Genomic DNA, 18,769 nt, shown 5'->3' on the forward strand with positions numbered 1-18,769 from the left:
TCCTCAGGATGGGCAGGTACCTCAATTTGGCGATGGCCAGCATGGCAAGCCGCTGCACTTCTGTCTGCAGTTGGTACAAGGGCTCCTCCTCCAGCACCACCTGCAGAGCACAGAGAGATGGGACCTGGCAGCTGCCCCTCACCCTGTGCCACCATGCACCCTGCCCAAGTTCTGTCCTCACAGGGTGCTGGGGCCCTTGCCCCTTCCTTCCTCAGCACTGCCAGCTTCCCCCTCACCTTGATGTTCTCTGCCAGTCTGTACCCGTGGCAGAAGATTTCCATGCCCCGTGTCAAGCCCAGGGCCTTGGCGCTTCCACAGGACCCAGATGCAGTTCAGGAACTTTGTTTTCTGCTCTGTGTCCTGGCAGGCAGTGGGCAGAGAGAGAAACAGGGAGGCTGAGAGGGGACACACACCTCCAGCAGCCTGGCAGCAGGCAGCAGAGCCCCTGCCAGCAGCACCCAGTGTGGCCACCTCAGGAATGTCTGCAGTTACCTTTTGTGGGCTCCTGACAAAGCCCACGATGAAGTCCACAGCTTCCTTTAATCTTTCCTCTTTGTAGAGAGGCAACCAGCTGTCATCTAAGAGAGGAAGAGAGGAGAGGAGAGGAGAGGAGAGGAGAGGAGAGGAGAGGAGAGGAGAGGAGAGGAGAGGAGAGCAGGGTTGCAGTGCTGGAGCACAGCACGGTGGGGAAGGGAAACCCCCCCCTTGCAGTGGGGCAGGAAAGGTCCCCATCCCACAGCCTGGATGGCTCCTGCTGCCTCTGACTGCCAGGGTTTCACTCACCGACCATCAGAGGCTGCACCATGTTCTCATCCCTGCCCTCCTCCACCATGGGGAGGCTGGGGAATCTCTCTGCCATCCTGTGAGAAAAAGGAAAAGGGTTGAAGTGGGAAGGGGGAAGCTTGGGTCAAACACCTTGGTACCGTTAGGCTGCCGGGGCCAACAGGGAAAGACGTGGGCTGTGCTCAGGGGCTCCTCGCCAGCTCCTCTCCTCTCCCGTCGCTGTCCTGCCAGACAATGAAGATCCCGCTGACCACCCCCAGGGAAGTAGGGTGCCACCAAGTGATGTCACAAAGGACCCCAACGTGACCTCTGCCTGTGCCAGATAAGGGCAAGACAATCAGTGTGCCAGGAGCTTGGGGACAGGGGACAGCAAGCTGCAGGTGGCAGAGGCAAAAGTACCTTTAGCCCCTCCTGGCTAGTGAGATTCCCCCACTTTAGAAAGTTTAAATCTCATGTCCAAGGGTTGGACCAGATGAGGTGCCTTCCAACCTGACATTCCATGATTCTATGATTCTATGATTCTGCGAATGATTCCATGATTCTATGATTTTGTGATTGTATAAATCTGTGATTCTATAAATCTGTCTCTATGGTAACCATGGTGGGGTAGATCAGAAAAGCCCAAGCCCTGAGGGGCCCAGTCCCAGGAGGGCACCTCTCTCAGGAGACAACAGCTCCTCTGGGTGACTGTGGAACGTCTGTGGCAGAAGAGGCACAGGATGTCCATGGAGAAGAAGAAGGGCTGCTCCCAGCCCAAGGGGCTGTCGATTCTCAAGCTGAGACTCCAGGTGGACAGGAGGGAGAGGCCAGCGCTGGGACAGTGCTGCCTCGGCACCAGGGCTGGGCTTGCAGGCACCGTGGGGGCTGCTGTGCCACAGCAGACACCTCCAGCCCACACCTCGTCCTCCTCCTGCCCACAGGTGGGCCACAGGCAGCCCCCAGCAGTGCTGCAGGGTGGCAGCCAGCACCAGGCCTTGTCCCTCGATGGGGACAGCCTGCCACGAGAGGAGCCACCGCCTGCAGGTAGGGAGCCCCAGGGCGACTGGGACAGACATCTTCCCAGCCCAGGAGGGAATAGGTGCCAGAGCATCATGTCAGCAGGAGCTCTCTGTCCCGGCTGGGACACAGAATTACTGGAGCCTCTCTCCTGGGTTTCTCTTGCAGTCAGACAGCCTGGTCCCAAGGCTGGCACAGCCCCACAGCAGGGTGACAGAGAAGGAGACAGCTCCTCAGCCATCCCGGCTGCCTCTCCTCAGGCAGGATGAGGCACCTGGGCATGCACCCGCAGCTCAGCCCCCAGGAGCTGCCAGCGCCTGCCACAAGCCACATCTCTGATATAAAACGACCGAGACTCAATAATCTGTTAATGGTTTAATGTAATTAATAAAATTGCAATAAGCAAAACAGCACTGGGTGCGTGGAGAGAGAGTTGTTAAGAAAAGGAGAGAAAATGCAAGAGAGCAATCAAGTTTTATCACTGTCTGTCAGCCCTGGTCTCTGCCTGGGAGGGGGGTGGGGTGTAGGACCCCCCGTTCCTGCTTGGCTGCTGTTCCCTGCTTTTTTTCTGCTCTGCTGGTGCCTTCCCGTAGCTGAAGCTGAAGTGGAGAGAGAAGAAGGGGGGGTAAGAGAGAGCCAGCATCTTCTTTTCTCCTTGAGTTTTTATACAGCAAAAGGGGTTCTGTCTTTTCAGAAATCACTGGCACACACTGCCAATTATTAGTGTAATATATGTGTGTGCTTGTGAATTCATGTTGAATAACTATAAAGTGTTTGTTAACGCAACTTTCATAAAGTGTTTGCTAATCTAACTTTTATAAAGTATTTTGCTAACCCAACTTTGAGAGTACTAATAATATATCTGCCTTCAACATTGTGAAATACGCAACCATATGAATTCGTTAGAATGAAATATAACTGTTCTTTGTGTAACTACAATGCTTAGGGGAAAAAGAAACAAGACATCCACAGTTTCTGTACCCTGAAAACACTACAATGTACATCCTGTTGTGCTAATCTAAGCTGATTTTGCTGCTCACCGCATAGCATTGCAATTGAAGGTGGTTATACTGCTGACTGCAGTGTTGCACAGGAAAGAGCGAAGGAGGGCATGTGCAGAACTGAAGGGTAACAAGAGGGGAAACTGAGGCAGACACTGACTTCATCCAACAACCACCAGATGGGGGTCAAAAAGACCCCCAGAGATCATAGAATCATAGAATCGGCTGGGTTGGAAGGGAACTCAGAGATCATCAAGTCCAACCCCTGATCCACTACTGCTGCAGTTACTAGACCATGGCACTGAGTGCCACATCCAGTCTCTTTTTAAATATCTCCAGGGACGGAGAATCCACCACTTCCTGGGGCAGCCCATTCCAGTGTTTGATCACCCTCTCAGTAAAGAAATTCTTTCTAATGTCAGACCTAAACCTCCCCTGGCACAACTTGAGACTGTGCCCTCTTGTCTTGCTGAGAGTTGCCTGGGAAAAGAGACCAACCCCCACCTGGCTACAACCTCTTTTCAGGTAGTTGTAGAGAGTGATGAGGTCTCCCCTGAGCCTCCTCTTCTCCAGGCTGAACAGCCCCAGCTCCCTCAGCCTCTCCTCATAGGATCTGTGCTTGAGTCCCTTCACCAGCCTGGTTGCCCTCCTTTGGACCTGCTCCAGGACCTCGATATCCTTCCTAAACTGAGGGGCCCAGAACTGGACACAGTACACGAGGTGTGGCCTCACCAGGGCTGAGAAGAGGGGCAGAATCACTTCCTTGGACCTACTGGCCACACTGTTCCTGATACAGGCCAGGATGCCATTGGCCTTCTTGGCTACCTGGGCACACTGCTGGCTCATGTTCAGCTTCCTGTCAGTCCAGATTCCCAGGTCCCTCTCTGTCTGGCTGCTCTCAGCCACTCTGTCCCCAGCCTGTAGCGCTGCATGGGGTTGTTGTGACCAAAGTGCAGGACCCGGCACTTGGCCTTGTTGACCCTCATCCCGTTGGAATAAGCCCAACTCTCCAGTCTGTCCAGGTCCCTCTGCAGAGCCCTCCTGCTTTCCAGCTGACCCACACTTCCCCCCAGCTTAGTGTCATCTGCGAATTTGCTGATGATGGACTCAATCCCCTCATCTAAATTGTCAATAAAGATATTAAATAGAACTGGGCTGAGAGACTGATCCCTGGGGTACACCACTGGTGAGCGGCCGCCAACTGGATGCAGCACCGTTCAGCACCACTCTCTGGGCCCGGCCCTCCAGCCAGTTCCTAACCCAGCGCAGAGTGCCCCTGTCCAAGCTGTGGGCTGACAGCTTTGTCAGGAGAATGCTGTGGGAGACGGTGTCAAAGGCCTTGCTGAAGTCCAAGTAGACCACATCCACTGCCTTCCCCTCCTCCACCAGGCGGGTCACCTGATCATAAAAGGAGATCAGGTTGGTCAGACAGGACCTGCCCTTCCTAAACCCGTGCTGGCTGGGTCTAATCCCTTGCTCATCCTGCAGGTGCTGTGTGATTACACTGAGGACGATCTGTTCCATAACCCTGCCAGGCACTGAGGTCAGGCTGACGGGCCTGGAGTTTTCTGGGTTCTCCTTCCGGCCCTTTGAAGGCCACCTCTTCCAAGAACTAATAAACATAATCCAGCCTATTCCTAGAACAGTCATGAATACGTATTAGAATAGTTATGAATATGTATTAAGGTATGGAATATAAGATAAAATGTGGAGGGTTGGTTACGTGACAAGGACCACGTAGACATGTTATAGATGGCTGAATGTTTCTTGGGAAACATCAAACTCAGCTAGTCTGATCTGCTAATGTTGCATGAATACAGCTAACTATCCCCTTGTATGGGTACTATATCCTTGACTGTAGCCATTATACAACAATAGGATGCTTGTGGTTAGCTGAATATGCAAGATAAAGACGTGAGAAACCAGAAATCAAAGGTGGAGCTGACCTATTAAAGCATTATCCAATAGAATAGTTAGATTACAGAATATGTATTAGCTTATTAAAGAACTGCATAAAAATGCTGTGTGATGATCAATAAAGTGTTACTTGCTGATAACTCATATTGAGTGTCCAAGTCTTCCCTCGCTGCGACAATAAAAGATTAAACTTTACAGGGTGTGTGTGAGTGGAGCAGAGACTCCCCACGCACCCAGTGCTGTTTTGCTCATTGCAATTTTATTAATTAAATTAAACCATTAACAGAATATTGAGTCTCGGCCATTTATATCATTAGGATACTTGTGGGGTTTTTTGGTATTTTTTTCTTTTTTTTTTTTCCTTTAATCTCTTGCACCAGCTTTGGGAACTTTTCACAACAATGTCTCTAGATATATTACAGACATGTAAAGTTAAAAGGGAGCAGAGAGCATATCTGAAAGGTTACATTGTATAAACTTAATACAAATAACTGCATTTACAAAGCAATATAAGAAGGGGAGGAAAGAAGAAGGGCAGGGCAGGGCAGGGCAGGGCAGGGCAGGGCAAGGCAAGGCAAGGCAAGGCAAGGCAAGGCAAGGCAAGGCAAGGCAAGGCAAGGCAAGGCAAGGCAAGGCAAGGCAAGGCAAGGCAAGGCAAGGCAAGGCAAGGGAAAGGGCAAGGGCAAGGGCAAGGGCAAGGGCAAGGGCAAGGGGGAGAGAGGACTACGTATCAGAAAACCACCAGGGAAGGGCAACAAACTGTCATCTATCCAATGGACATTTATTCAGACTGACAGAAACATATTTTCATGTCTTCTGATCCATCACAAGGTATGGAATAAGATCCCAAAGATGTAGTTTAAAGTTCATCAGTGTCTGGGGAGAAAAGAGACAAGATTCCTGGTGTTACTTTTACAGGAGAGAGAGGCGAAGAGGTCACTGTCAGAGCATTACAGCTACAAAGCCTGAGCTGAACACTCTCTGTGAGTAAAAGCAGACAGCAACAGAAGGAAATGGTCTCAAAGACCAAGAACTGACAGCAGAGGATGTGTGTTATGGGTCAGTGCTGAAGGCAATCACTGGACACGGGAGGAGAAGTGATGGCTGAAGTCTGTGAAACTCTGTGTAGGGCTCCTTTTATGTTTGTGATTCAGGATTAACTCCAGTGAAAGGTGACTTCAGCTTTAGCCAAGTGTACCTGTGTGGAGGAAATAGGTCAATTTCCTTTGTGCTGGTTTTGGGTTTTTTTTCAGGCAGCTGCTTAAAGCTCTACAGAGCAGAAACTTGCCATGTTCAAGTAAGTGTAAAGCTAGCAGAAAAAACCCTGTGCTTAGCACAGGAACTAAACAGCTTTCAAGATGTTGTTTTCAAGAGTTAGGAGCAGTCATCTTTTTACTTACTCTAACATGACACATTACCATGTCCAGGTTCTTCAGAGACAAATTCATCCAGGATCCACTTGTACTAGAATCATACAGAAAACACACCATTAACATGAGGGCAATATTAAACTTCTAAAACACTCTTCAAGTCCACACAAAACCAGGCAGTAACTCCAAGGGCCAAAGAAATGAGGCCATAAACCAGCAGAGGGGAGGGAAGGGCCCTCTCTCCAGGACTAAAGGGAGAGCAGTGACCAAATTCACAGCTTCTCCAGGAGAACCCCATAAAAACCCAAATGCCTCCTACACAGTGGATCTCCCACAATGAAGTATAAAGTGAGATTTATTGCAGATTTATTTATTATAGTCATACATCCTAGATAAGAAAATTTAATTTGAAGCTTAGCTGGAACCATCCTATGGCATCATCTTTGGTTTCTGGGCACTCTTGGAAAACAACCTCAAAACCCAAACTTTTCACCCCTAGCACACCTAGATGTTGTGTTGGGATGAGGAGGAGACACACCATGGGTAATCCCTGCAAATGAGTTGTAAGTTTAGGCTAAAAAGCACAACCTTGCATACACATGCTCTTCAGCAGTAGCTGAGGATGGGATTTCAAAATGTTTACCTTGTCTGCAGAAGAGGAAATCCTGTTCATCAAGGATTCTGCTCCTATGGGTGAGCTGGGGATGCTTCCTACTGGACTTCTGTTCAGAATCAGACTGGTGCCAGGATGTCCCAGATGAGTTGAATGGTGAACTGGATTTGCAGCCACTTCCACGCGTGTTCTTTTCTCTTCCACGAAGCCTTCTGTTGGCTTTTCCTTTTTTTTTTTTTTCATCAGTTCTGAAACACAAAGACACAAAGAATTATCTCTGGCAGGAACAGATTAGGAATGACCAAACCCGTTTGACCTGAAGGGTTCTGGGGAGCCTGTATCATAGCAGTCAAACCTGAAAGAGTTACCAAGACTTGGGGCTGCTCAGCACTAAAGCTTCAAAGCAATCAGTGAATGGAGTTTGCTCTGGAATTCTGGGACAACTTCATGTACCTTGGATTTAACCTCTCCCAATTCCTTTTCCAAGCCCAGGTTGGCTTCCTCCAGGTTCCTGCAGCGCCTCGTAGCAACTTCCAGTGAACTTCTGCCACAGAGAGCTTTCCAATGTCACCTCTCTGACATTGCCCTGATGAAATGGTTAGATGAGCATGAAAAAAGTTGTAAGAACATGAATTCTGTCTTTTAACTTATTTGATTATACAGTTACAACTGTCTTGAATTCAAAAAGTAGGAAAATTTTGCCTGCCACCAGCAGTCAGCACCTCCAAACTATCAGCAGCAGCTCATGGAGATTTCTGTTTTCTAATACATTAAAAAATAATATATGTTATAGATAATGTTATACTTTTTGAACAATACACCACCATACACTGAATCATGTTACTTTTTTAACAAAACTCAAAGCAATCTGTTTGATGCAAGAGCCATAGTTTGACTGCAGATATTACTCTGGTGACTAAAGGCAGGACTTTGTATGAGATGGTTCTTTGGTCTCTTTCAACATTCTACAAAGAATTAAACCAATACATTAAGTTAAATTAATATTGCTTACATTAAATGAATACATTAAATTAATACCAAGGTAATTTTAGAGTAACAACTTTCATAAATCTGGACAGTCCCTCCTTTCCTCCAGCCACCCACAGAACTACCATCTCCCAAAGGAACCTGGTATTTTGGCACTAGAAATACAAAGTGATTCACAGGGGAAAACCATTGACAGCACTCCTGGAGTTCTTCCCCCTCTTCCCTCTTAAAGAAACTGAAAAATGAAGAATAAGGTGGTTATCTGACACATGCAGGTATTCACCTCACTCAATCACTCCGGGGTTCAGACGAAGAAAGAAATGGAATTTTAAAGCACTGTTCACATCACTATTCACAGACAAACAGTGTCTAATTACTCAACAGGACTAGTTCCTGTTTTCCAGAAAATAAAAATTAACTAAATGGGTATAGAACTTTTCAACCTTTAAACCCTCTGCCTGGGACTGGTGGAATTTGCAGAAAAAAACTTTAACATTCTAATCAGTCTTCTGACCAGTTAATTAGCCTAACACAGCCACAAAGAAGAAATTTAAAGATTGCTGCACATCACAAAACAGAGAAGAGAAAGCTTAGTGGCTGAAATTGACTTTTTTGAGGAACAGGCAGGTCCCAAAAGACAGAATGCAGTCATGAACAGCAAAACACTGCTCAGAGCCCTCAACGTTGCAAAAAGTGTGCCCTTTACCTCCCTTTTTTTTAGTTTTTCAGCCTCATAGTTTAAGACCAGCACACTTGGCCTTTAATTCCTTGCTCATTTTTTCCAGCGTGGAAACTTGCTTTTCAGCAGAGTTTGTGGAAAATGTCATTAAAGCATCCCTGTACAGCAGCTGATGGAAGCCAGCTGGCTTTCCCTCTGGAGCTGGGCCAATGCCTCCTATGGGGACAGAATCACAGAACCACAAAATCATTAAGGCTGGAAAAAACCTCTAGGATCCTCCAGTCCAACTGGGAAACCAACACCACTAAACCATGTCCCAAAAGTTGGAATAATGTGCTCCACTCTCCCCTGAGGTGTTACACAGGACTTCAGACCCTTCTGCCCAGCCCTGCCCCAGATGCCCAACACCAACATGCCTGCCCTATTCCCCTCAGAAATACCCTCAGAAAAAAATCTTTTCAAACACTTCTTAGCATGGCCCAACACACACATGTTTTGCAGATGCAGGGAAAGCATCAAAGGTCACCAAATTCCAAGGTTTTTTTTGCATGAGTTTTCTCTTACAAAGAGGAAGACCAAGTATGTTTAGTCACACACATCAGCCTTTTACAGACAAATCTCCTTCTTCACTTCAACGTGTATTTTGTATGGGGGAAAAAAAATGCATTTGACTGCATTGTTTGCAGGAACAACATAGCCCAGCTGGAAATAAAGCAGCAGGAAATACCCAGCATCGTGGAAAAGATTTTTCCCCATCCTTAGAAAACTGTACCTAACTTCAGACAGTAACACCATCTTCCTCTGAACGACTCCGCCATCACCATTAGTCACTTTCTGCTAATTTTCTTTACCTTATTGTATAACTTACTCTATAATTGACTCTGTAATTACTCTCCATTTACTCTATAATGTTACTTAGCAGTCTGGACTCTAATTCAAAATATTTGGCTTCACATACCTGCACCCCAGAGTTGTCAGAGGCTTCCTATAGGCTTTTTTTTTTTTTTTTTTGCTGGTGATGACACATGGAAAGTTCACCTCCAGAGAAAACCACTGTATTCTTCCAAGGATTTTTCCAGCAAAGCAGAGCAGAGTTATAGTTCAGTAGTGTGAGCAGTTTGACTTTTCTTTCTTCTTCTACAGGGTGCTGATGACTGCACCGTGGTGTTTTCATCAAAGCTGTTTCTCACTGCATCTTTTGGAAGACAGTGAAATTTTAGAGGTTCTCTTCTCTTTGTCAACAATTATTGGATCTCTCAGCTGTTTTCTTCAAAGCAATCTTTGGGGTTTTTTTTTAGGAGAACCCTGGGGATTCTTCAGAGGACTGCAGGATGCTCTTTTTAATGTGTTGCCAAAGCGCTTCAGGAGAGGGATCTATGGGATGATTTAAAAGTCCAGCTTGAAGGTTTACCTGGAGGCTGTTTCTCACTCTACCTTTTGGAAGACAGGGAAATTTTAGAGCTTCTCTTCTTTGTCAACAGTTCTGGGAGCTCTTGGGTGAGATTCCTATCTTTGGTTTTCTTTGAGGAGAACCCTGGGGATTCGCTTCGGGAGAGGGATCTATGGGATGATCTAAAAGTCCAGCTTGAAGGTTTACCTGGAAGCTGTTTCTCACTGTACCTTTTGAAGATGGTTCACTTTGAGCCTCCTCCCTGGGATGCCACCCCTCTTAGGTCTGGGCTTCAAGCAGAGGGTAAGTTTGCATGGCACAAGGCAGTGGTCTGTAGAACATTCTGCACCAGGCATCGCTCAGCTATGACGGACATCGCCAACATTTCTCTGGCACACTAAGACACAGTCAGTGAGGTGCCAGTGCTTGGATCCAGGATGCTTCCAGGTTGTTGGAAGAGAGTTTTGGGGATGGTGAGGTTCTGCTCAGCACAAAACTTCCCTGCAGGAACTTTCTGGGGGAGGCAGTGCAGGGTTGGTGTAGAATTTGACTTTTGACTTGGTCAGCTTGGAGGGTTGCAGCATAAATCCTGAGGAGAAGAACATGGGGCTTGTTGTGGAGTGGGAGGTGTAAGGAAATAACGTGATCAGTGACCCGACAGCAAATTTTTAAGTTTGGAGGCTTGGAATAGCTGTGAATAAAAGCATAATCCTCATCTATCAGCCCATCAGAGTCTTTCTGGGAAATATCAGCACTGCAATGAAGGAGAACTTTGATCAAATGAAGATTCCCACCAACTGGACTTAGATTCCTGTTCAGTGCCAAACTCTTTGCCAGGATGTCCCAGGTGAGTTGAAAGCTGAGCTGGACTTGGACCCAGAATTCTGCTCTCCAAGCTGCTTGTGACTGAAATGCTTCTTCTGATGCCCTTCTCATGGAGTGCAGTGTTGGCTTTTGGTAGTTCATCATCAGCTCTGAAAAAATTCAGACACATCCCAAGAATTATCTCTGGCAGGAACACTTTGGCAGAGTTACTCATAGTCTCTGATTATTTGTTGATTTCTGAAAAAAGGATTAGGAGTGACCAAACCCAGAATTTGACCTGAGGGGTTTTGGAGAGCTTATATATTAGCAATCAAACCAAGGACTTGGAACTTCTCAGCACGAGAGCTTCAAAGCTACCTGTGAATGCTCTGTGCTTCTTCCAAAACACAGAGAAAACCAACTCTGAGCTACCCTCCCTTTCCCATGGGGAGCTGAAACCTCAGACAAACTGATAAAATAGAAGCCAAAAAAAGACATTTTTTTTTTTTCCTTCACAGAATCGAATTCTGTGCTCTGCAGGGCCTCTCCTTATTCAATAAGGGACATGAAATTCATCTTTTTTGCTATACATTCCCTTTGGAAACAGAATCCACGAAGAAAACCCTATTAATTCCATGATCATTGCTGTGACTCTTGGAACACTCAAGAGAAATTAAGAGAGTTCTAATGAAGGCAAAGTGTCTTAAGGAACTTTCCCCACAAATATGCCATCTCAGGCTTACAGATGTAATGCTGACCAGGTGTAGAAGAGGAACCCTAGCAGGAAAACACAGGAGGAAAAAAGGAAACTCTTGTTACCACTCCAAAAAGCATGTACCTACCTTTCCAGTTCATTTTGTAACCATCTTCTCTTTGTCACTTCCTCCAGATACAGCTTTTCATATTTTTCCTTTAGAACAACGCTCTTTCTCAGGGTGTATTTGTATTTTTCAGGGTGTTCATCTCCACTTGCTGGTCCACTTTTGTGTTTCTCCTCCCATCCTGCCTGCCTTAGGCTCTTCTTTCAGCTGGCAAGAAAGTTTGTCGAGCTGCAGACAGAAAAAAACACACACAAGAAAAGGAACTCAGCAGAAGCCAAAAGAAGAAAAAATATTGGTAAAGGGCTGGGCACCCGGACTGGATTTATCATCTGCTGACCCAGTATTAAAATCAGAGTGAAACCAGGGGCTTCCTTTTAATCAAGAACACCTATAACATCATTTCTGATAGGATTCCTCAGGTTCCCAGCCCTTCTCCTGCAGTAGGCACCAAACTGGCAGCATTTTCCCCATTTTCCCATTTCCTGGAAAAGCACTGGAAAAGCTCATAGGAAGTCAAACACAGCCAAACCTCCTGGTTTCAGCACAAAAACCACCTCTCATGCTGTAGAGGAATTTTTACAACACACTCAAGCTTCGTTATGGCACTGAGAAACACACCATCTTTTTTTTCCCTCTACACTGAGAAATTTTTAAATATTAGTTCAGAAGATGGCTTTTACTGAAGGACAAAGATGTATTCTCCTCTTTAGGTGAAAGCTGCAGTCTGTTTTAAAAAATGCGCAGGAAATATCAGCCTTTTGTAAGGTCCCAATGGTCACCTACAGCTCTGTCCTTCTCTTCCCCCCTCCAGAAGCAAAATTTTCTGTATCTATTGAACATCAAACCTGATATCCTGTCAGTCATTAAAAGGGGAGGAAACTGGCATGGTGGGCACTTGAAAGAGGCTCTAACAGAAGGAAGAACCTTGATTTATTTGACAGGAAAAGAGACAATGAATGCTTGAGAATAGGAGGTTCCATATAAATAAAAAGATTTTTTTTTTTTTTCCCTGTGAGGGTGACAGAGCACTGGCACAGGCTGGTCCCTTCCAACCCTTAATAATTTTCTGTGATTCTATTTAACTCTGCCTCGATGTAATCACCTTCCCTGTCATCCAAAATAACTCTTTCTCTTGGAAGACAAAAACTCAAGAAACTTTTGGCCTAATCATGAGCCCCTGCCAGGGCAGGGGACTTTTCTTTCATGCTACTCAAACAGTAATAACCACCTCAAAAAGCACTTTTTTGGGTGCCCAGGAGAAGGGAAAGGCTGGGCTGAAGCCAGGGTTTGAAACAAATTCCACTGGGCTGAAACCAGGGTTGAAACAAATTCCACAACATTTTCTGCATCACCTCACAGCGTCCTGCCCAGGGAAGCAATTGGAAAGCGTTAGGAAAGAGTAAGACAGTTTTTCCAGAAGAAAAAACTTTGGGCACACTCATCTACTGCTGCAGCACCATGGAAAGCCAAATCCATTCCAAAACACAGCTCAGAAAAAAAAAACAAAAAAAAAAAATTAATAATGTGAAAAGAAGCCTTGGGAAAGAGTAAGAGTTTTTCCAGGAGAAAAAACACCACCACCACCAAAAAGCCTCACACAAATCAGAGCTCACCTTTGTGTTCATTTTAGCAACTTCATTGGCCATTTCAGAATAAACATCCTTTATTTCTTTCTTCAACTCATGCAGGGACATTCGCTCCCCAAATTCCCTTACCATCTGTTTAATGCTTGAGAAGCTCTCAGAGCTACAAAGCACATTTGAGAAGAAAACAATGAAGCAAAGGAACAACAAGCAGCCTTTTTCACATATTGTTGTGTAAACATTACAGAAATTTTGTCTTTAACAGAAATTACTGAGACAAAAATCCAGCATTCCTATGCCACACCTGGAGGCTCCAAATTTCACCTGTGGAAAAATTCAGATTTTCCCTGCAGGGAAACCTCCTTTGGCAGCTCTCATCTCATGGAGAGCAGAGTCTTGCTAGGACTAAGATGAGGATGGAATTTCCTCACCAACTCTTCTGCACACCCAGTTCTACATTCAAATTGAATTCAGCTTGAATTGTACTCGGGGATACGAACATGCCCCACCTCTCAGACTCTTCCTCCACTTCCCTGTTTATTTCCAGCTCTCTGTCCAGATGCACTTGGAGAGGGCAGCTCAGCTCTTCCTTCTCTTTCTTTCTGTCACTCTCAGACTTTCAAAACAGAAAAAGCAGATGGCACACAGGGCACAGGACATGCACCTCATCTTCTCCCCTTAGCAGCTGCTCTACACCTCCACCTCTCAGCCAACTTCCACAGAAAGCCAAGGGACCCGATTCCTGAGAATATTTCATCACATTTCCCACCCAACAAGCCAATAGCTAACAATGGAAAGAGATGCCCCCACCCAAGCAAAGGCAAAGAGGGGATTTTGATTCACATCCTCTCTCCCTCTTGCTCTTCTCTCAGCCAAACTGCTCTAAATTTCTACTTCTATTTTTTCCTTATGCAGAAAAGGAGAAAAGGGAAAGACTGCCCCTTGGAAACTGGCAGCTCTTTCCTTTTTCCCAAGCATTAATTCACTTGCCCCCTTTTCTGCAAGGTTTTTAAGCTCCCACTGCCCTCAAAAACTCCTCAAAACCCTGAGTGCTCTTGGAAAAGAGAACAACCCTCAAAACCAAGACTCTTCACCCCTACCACACCTAGATGCGGAGTGTTGTGATGAGGAGGAGTTACACCATGAGTAATCACTACAAACGAGTTGTAACTTTAAGGTTAAAAAGCACAACTTGGCTTACAGATGCTAAGGGTGGGATTTCACATTTTTTACCTGAGCTGCATAATGGGTGCAAATGTTGTTCCCCAAGGATTCTGTTCCTGTGGGTGAACTTGGGAAGCTTCCTCCTAAACTTGAACTTAGAGAAAGAGTGTTCCCAGAATGCCCAGCACTGACATCCAGATCTTCACTGATGGAAAGGGAAAGAACAAGCTTCCCACAAAGCTTTCTTTTGGCTTTTCCTTGGTTTTCCTCAGCTCTGAAAAAAATCAGAGACGTACCAAGAGTTATCTTTGGGAGTCACTTTGGCCCAGTTACCCTCCCCCCACCCCCCCAGGTCTTTGGTTATTATTCAACTTGTGAAAGTTGAAGGGATTAGGAGTGACCACACCCTGAACAGCTGAGGGTTTTTTTAGGATTTCTCAGCAGTCACATTTCCCACAAGGAGCAGCAACCAACACTTGAGACTTCTCAGCATGAGAGCTTCAAATCTGCGAATGCTCTGTGCTTACACAGCTTTTTCCAAAAGGCAGAGAACACCTGCGCAACAACACCCTTTCCCATGGAAAGTTCAAACCATAAGCCTCAAATGGAAGCCAGAAAAAAAAAATATTCACTTTCTTCCTTCATAGAATTAAATTCTGTTCTCTGTAGGGCACATCCTTATTCAAACAGTACAGGACATAAAATTCATGGTTTGGTTTTTTTTTGCCACTCACTGAATATAAGGAGGAAATTATTAGAGACTGGCAAAAAGGATGACTGGTAAAGTACAATTAATTAAAAAAAAACCACCAACATTAATTCCACGATTAGTGGTGTTAGTCTTGGAATGCTCAAGAGATATTAAGACAGAGGGAGGGTTAAAGGAACCTTCCTCACAAATATGCCATCTCAGGCTTACAGATGTAATGCTGACCAGGTGTAGAAGAGGAACCCTAGCAGGAAAACACAGGAGGAAAAAAGGAAACTCTTGTTACCACTCCAAAAAGCATGTACCTACCTTTCCAGTTCATTTTGTAACCATCTTCTCTTTGTCACTTCCTCCAGATACAGCTTTTCATATTTTTCCTTTAGGACAATGCTCTCTCTCAGGGTGTATTTCTCACTCTCTAATTCCTGTTTCAGGTCTCCCATTCTGCTGAGCAGCAGCTTTCTCTCTGCTTCGTGGTCGTGGGCTCTGATTTCTTCCATTCTGTCCTGGGAAGCTGCCTGCTCCTGAAGCAGGTAGCACACTTTTACCCACCACAAATTAAAAAGGGAACCTTTTTTTTTTCAACCTGCCCAATGTCGGGGGCACAGATTTACTCCTTGAGGCACTTGTGCATCCTCCAGCAACCAAGGGAGAACCCAGGAGCTACCACGGGGAAGAATTCTTCTTATTTAGAAAGAATCCCTCCCTCTCAGCACTTATTTATCCAAGCTGCTAAGGAAGGAACACTGTGGGACAGAACAGGATAGAGAAAAAGCTTCCTCAAAGAAGGAATTCCCCCACTCACCCTGCCACTTTGCTCTAGGGAAAGAATAACACAGAGAACACTTTCAGAAGCCCCTCTGCTCCTGGCCAGGATTTCAGAATCCCACAATTTGGAAAAGAGCTCTGAGATCACCGAGTCCAAACATCAACCCAGAAAAAAATAAAAATATTCCAAAGGCCCCACAGCAATTGGGAAAAAGACAGCAGTTTATGAGCAGCTTACCAGGGGTGAGCCTTGCAGAAGGGTTTCAATTGTACTGTTTTGCTGCACAACTGTGGCTTGCAGTCGGGCATTTTTAGCTTCAAGGCTTAAACAGAAACACAGTTCTTATTACAAGGAACCACCAGAGCACCAATTCTTAAAGAACAGCAGGCAAAGCACAAACAGAAGCATCTTCACCACCCCAGACAGCAGCAGACACCTTGGTCCCCTGTGCCACTCTCTCACCACTGTATCCGTCCCTCCAGGTGTTTCATTGCAATAGTTCTCCCAGAAGATGCCAACAGGAGGTCTTCCAGTCTCTGGAAACAATCTCTTTTTTCTCTTTCCTTATTTTCCAGAGCAATCTTCAAGTCACAAATTGAATGCTCATGCTGAAGATGTTCTTCCAACTCCTGCAGCTGTAAAAGAACAGCAAGATTCCACAGCACTCACCTGAGTTTTTATGCTGAAGAGCTCAGGGAATGCCTCTGTCTGCACATACCCACTACCCAAAGAGCTGTCAGTACATTTCATACCTTCCCTCCTCCTAGGAAATGAACACAAACCATGTAACTTTACACAATCTTCTCCACTGTAAGAACTGACACTTACCCTCCCACTCCTTTCAGGCACTCTCTGGATCCCTTCGCTTGCTCCCCCCCTTGAAAATAGCAATTAAAAAGTTCATCCTTCTCCTAAAGGGACGTCACATCCCCCTTGTATATCTATAGATATACCTATATTCATGCAGGGTAAGTTCCAGAAGCAATCAGAATTGGCAGCATGCTGATGGATGGAGTTAAACCCAGTGGTGGTCCCCAGGGTGGTCCCCAGGGCTCTGCACCAGTTCTCTTCAACATCTTTATCAGTGGATGAGGGGATTAGGTGCAAATGACACCAAATTGGGTGGGAGGCTTGATCTGATGAGGGCCGGGAAGCTCTGCTAGAGGGACCTGGGCTGTAGGAGATTCAACAAGGGCCAGGAGAAATATTTTCCCCAAAAGAGTTGTCAGGCACTGGAACCAGCGGCTGAGTCACAATCTCTACGGAGACTTCAAAGATGTGGGGATGTGGTGCTGAGGGACAGGACTGGGCTTAGCAGGACTGGGGGAACACTTGGACCTCATTTTAAAGATCTTTTCTAACCAAAAGAGTTCTTTGTTACAAGTAAGGGAAGCACAGTGAGCAGCAAGAAGCCCAAATGCAGCATTACTGCAGACATTGTTTCTATATAAATGCAGACATTGTTTCTATAGTAATGCAGACACTGTTTCTATAGAAACGCAGTCCGTTATTTCTACTGTCCTTCAGAAATCAGATAAAACTTTCTGGGCCAAACCACATGGAATAAGTGACAGACACCTCAGTCTCTTTTGCAGAGCACTTTACCACATACAAACCTTGGACTGTGTCAAAGACAAAGATACCAAGTGTCCTGGTTTGGGCCAGGATAAAGGGGATTTTTTGTCTTGTACTTTTGCTTTCAGTTCAGTCTCTTGTAAGTAGTTACACTTGCTGAAATTAACAGCAAGTTTCTCAGACAGTGTCTGCTTCTGGGACTGATAACACTTGATTTTTATAGTTAAAGCAGAACCAACGCCACTGCTCAGCTCTGAGGAACGTTTTACCCTCCAAGAGGAATAAAGAGGTCCCACCTTCAGCCCTCCTTTGGGGAGGAACAGACAAGATAGATGCCAGAACTGACCAAACAGAGGATTCCATCCCATACACCTCATACTCAGGGTAAATTTGAGGGATCACGAGGGCCAAGCCAGCTTCCTGCCCTTCCTGCCTTTCCTGCTTCCCCTTGTTCACCCGTCCCTGTTTCCTTCAGCATCCTGGGAGGATTCCATCTGTTCCTCTGCCTGTGGTCCTGCTCCGTGCCAGCCTGAATCTCTGTGTTCCTGCCTCCAGCTCCCGAGCACTGCTGAGTCCAGGAGTCCAGCCTGGACTTTCCCAGGGCCGCCCTGCAGCCTCGGTGGTGACGTGAGAGTTATTGGGGCAGAGGGGGTGAAGGAACGTGGTATCAATTTTCCTGTCTATTTGTATATATTTTGTAATTTTTCCTCTTTATCATTACTGTTTCATTAAAGCTGTGTAGTTTAGTTCCCAACCCATCAGTCTCTCTCCCTTATTCTCTCTCCTTTCTTTATAAAGGAGGGGAGGGGGGATTAATAGTGAGCATCTGTGATTTCAGTTTAATTGCTGGGCCAGTGTTAAACCCTGACACTACGTTTGTAAAAAGCTGTGATTCCTCCACACATCATCCCCCCCCTAGCACTAGGAAGTTTATTCTAGATTCTAAACTTTCTGTACCTTGGATTTATTTTCTGCCAATTCCTTCTTCAAGCCCAGCATGGCCTCCTCCAGGTTCCTTCTGTAGCACGTGGCGACATCAAGCGAAGCTTCTACCATGGAGAGCTTTTTCAGAGCATCAGCAAGCTCCTGTTGCAGTACTCTGATCTTGCACTAATGAATATGAGCATGAGGAAAATTATAAGACCATTAATTCTGTCTTTAATTTGTTGATTTATACAATTAGACCTTGTCTTGAACTCAAAAAGCAGGAAAAATCTGCCTGCTGTCGGTAGCCAAATACTGAGCACCTCAACTACCAAGAGCTCCTCAGGAGGATTTTAATAAAAAAAAAAACAACCTCAAGTACTACTCTTCTTGAACCATACACAAGCATGTGTATGTTAGTTTGGTACTAAGAATACAAAGTGATTCACAGAGTAAAATGACTGACAGCACTGCTGGATTTCTTTCCCCTCTTTCCATCTTAAAGAAATGAAATCATTGCTCTGCCTGAGGCTGTGGAATGCTCTGCAGAAGAGCACGTTTCCTACTTGTTTTTTGCAGAAAAACTTTAACTGAGGTCCTCAAGAGTCTTCTGTGCAGTTCTTGGTCTTTCACAGAGCCACAAAGAACAAAGAAATTTAAATATTGCCACGCACCATAAAATAG

At 45.6% G+C, this 18,769-nt stretch overlaps 1 protein-coding gene and 2 long non-coding RNA genes across 4 annotated transcripts in view; 1 reads left to right on the forward strand and 2 right to left on the reverse strand.

Moving 5' to 3' along the window:
• The window catches only part of LOC139790750 (ankyrin repeat domain-containing protein 26-like), a 678,272-nt gene that overhangs the window by 437,535 nt on the left and 221,968 nt on the right, over positions 1–18,769 (forward strand). The window lies entirely within an intron of this gene.
• Positions 5,475–9,419, reverse strand: LOC139790751 (uncharacterized). 2 transcript variants are annotated; one of them, XR_011723612.1, is made up of 4 exons: positions 9,305–9,419; positions 6,711–6,928; positions 6,116–6,161; positions 5,475–5,573 (listed from the first exon to the last, which is right to left on the reverse strand). It is a non-coding gene; the product is annotated as an uncharacterized lncRNA (long non-coding RNA). The 2 variants fall into 2 exon arrangements; XR_011723611.1 differs by lacking the exon at positions 9,305–9,419 and adding an exon at positions 7,134–7,997.
• On the reverse strand, positions 10,262–13,476 carry LOC139790756 (uncharacterized). The gene is made up of 4 exons (XR_011723617.1): positions 13,454–13,476; positions 12,975–13,107; positions 11,383–11,589; positions 10,262–10,798 (listed from the first exon to the last, which is right to left on the reverse strand). It is a non-coding gene; the product is annotated as an uncharacterized lncRNA (long non-coding RNA).

The sequence above is a fragment of the Heliangelus exortis genome, unplaced genomic scaffold (genome assembly GCF_036169615.1).
Source record: "Heliangelus exortis unplaced genomic scaffold, bHelExo1.hap1 Scaffold_135, whole genome shotgun sequence".
NCBI lineage: Eukaryota > Metazoa > Chordata > Aves > Apodiformes > Trochilidae > Heliangelus > Heliangelus exortis.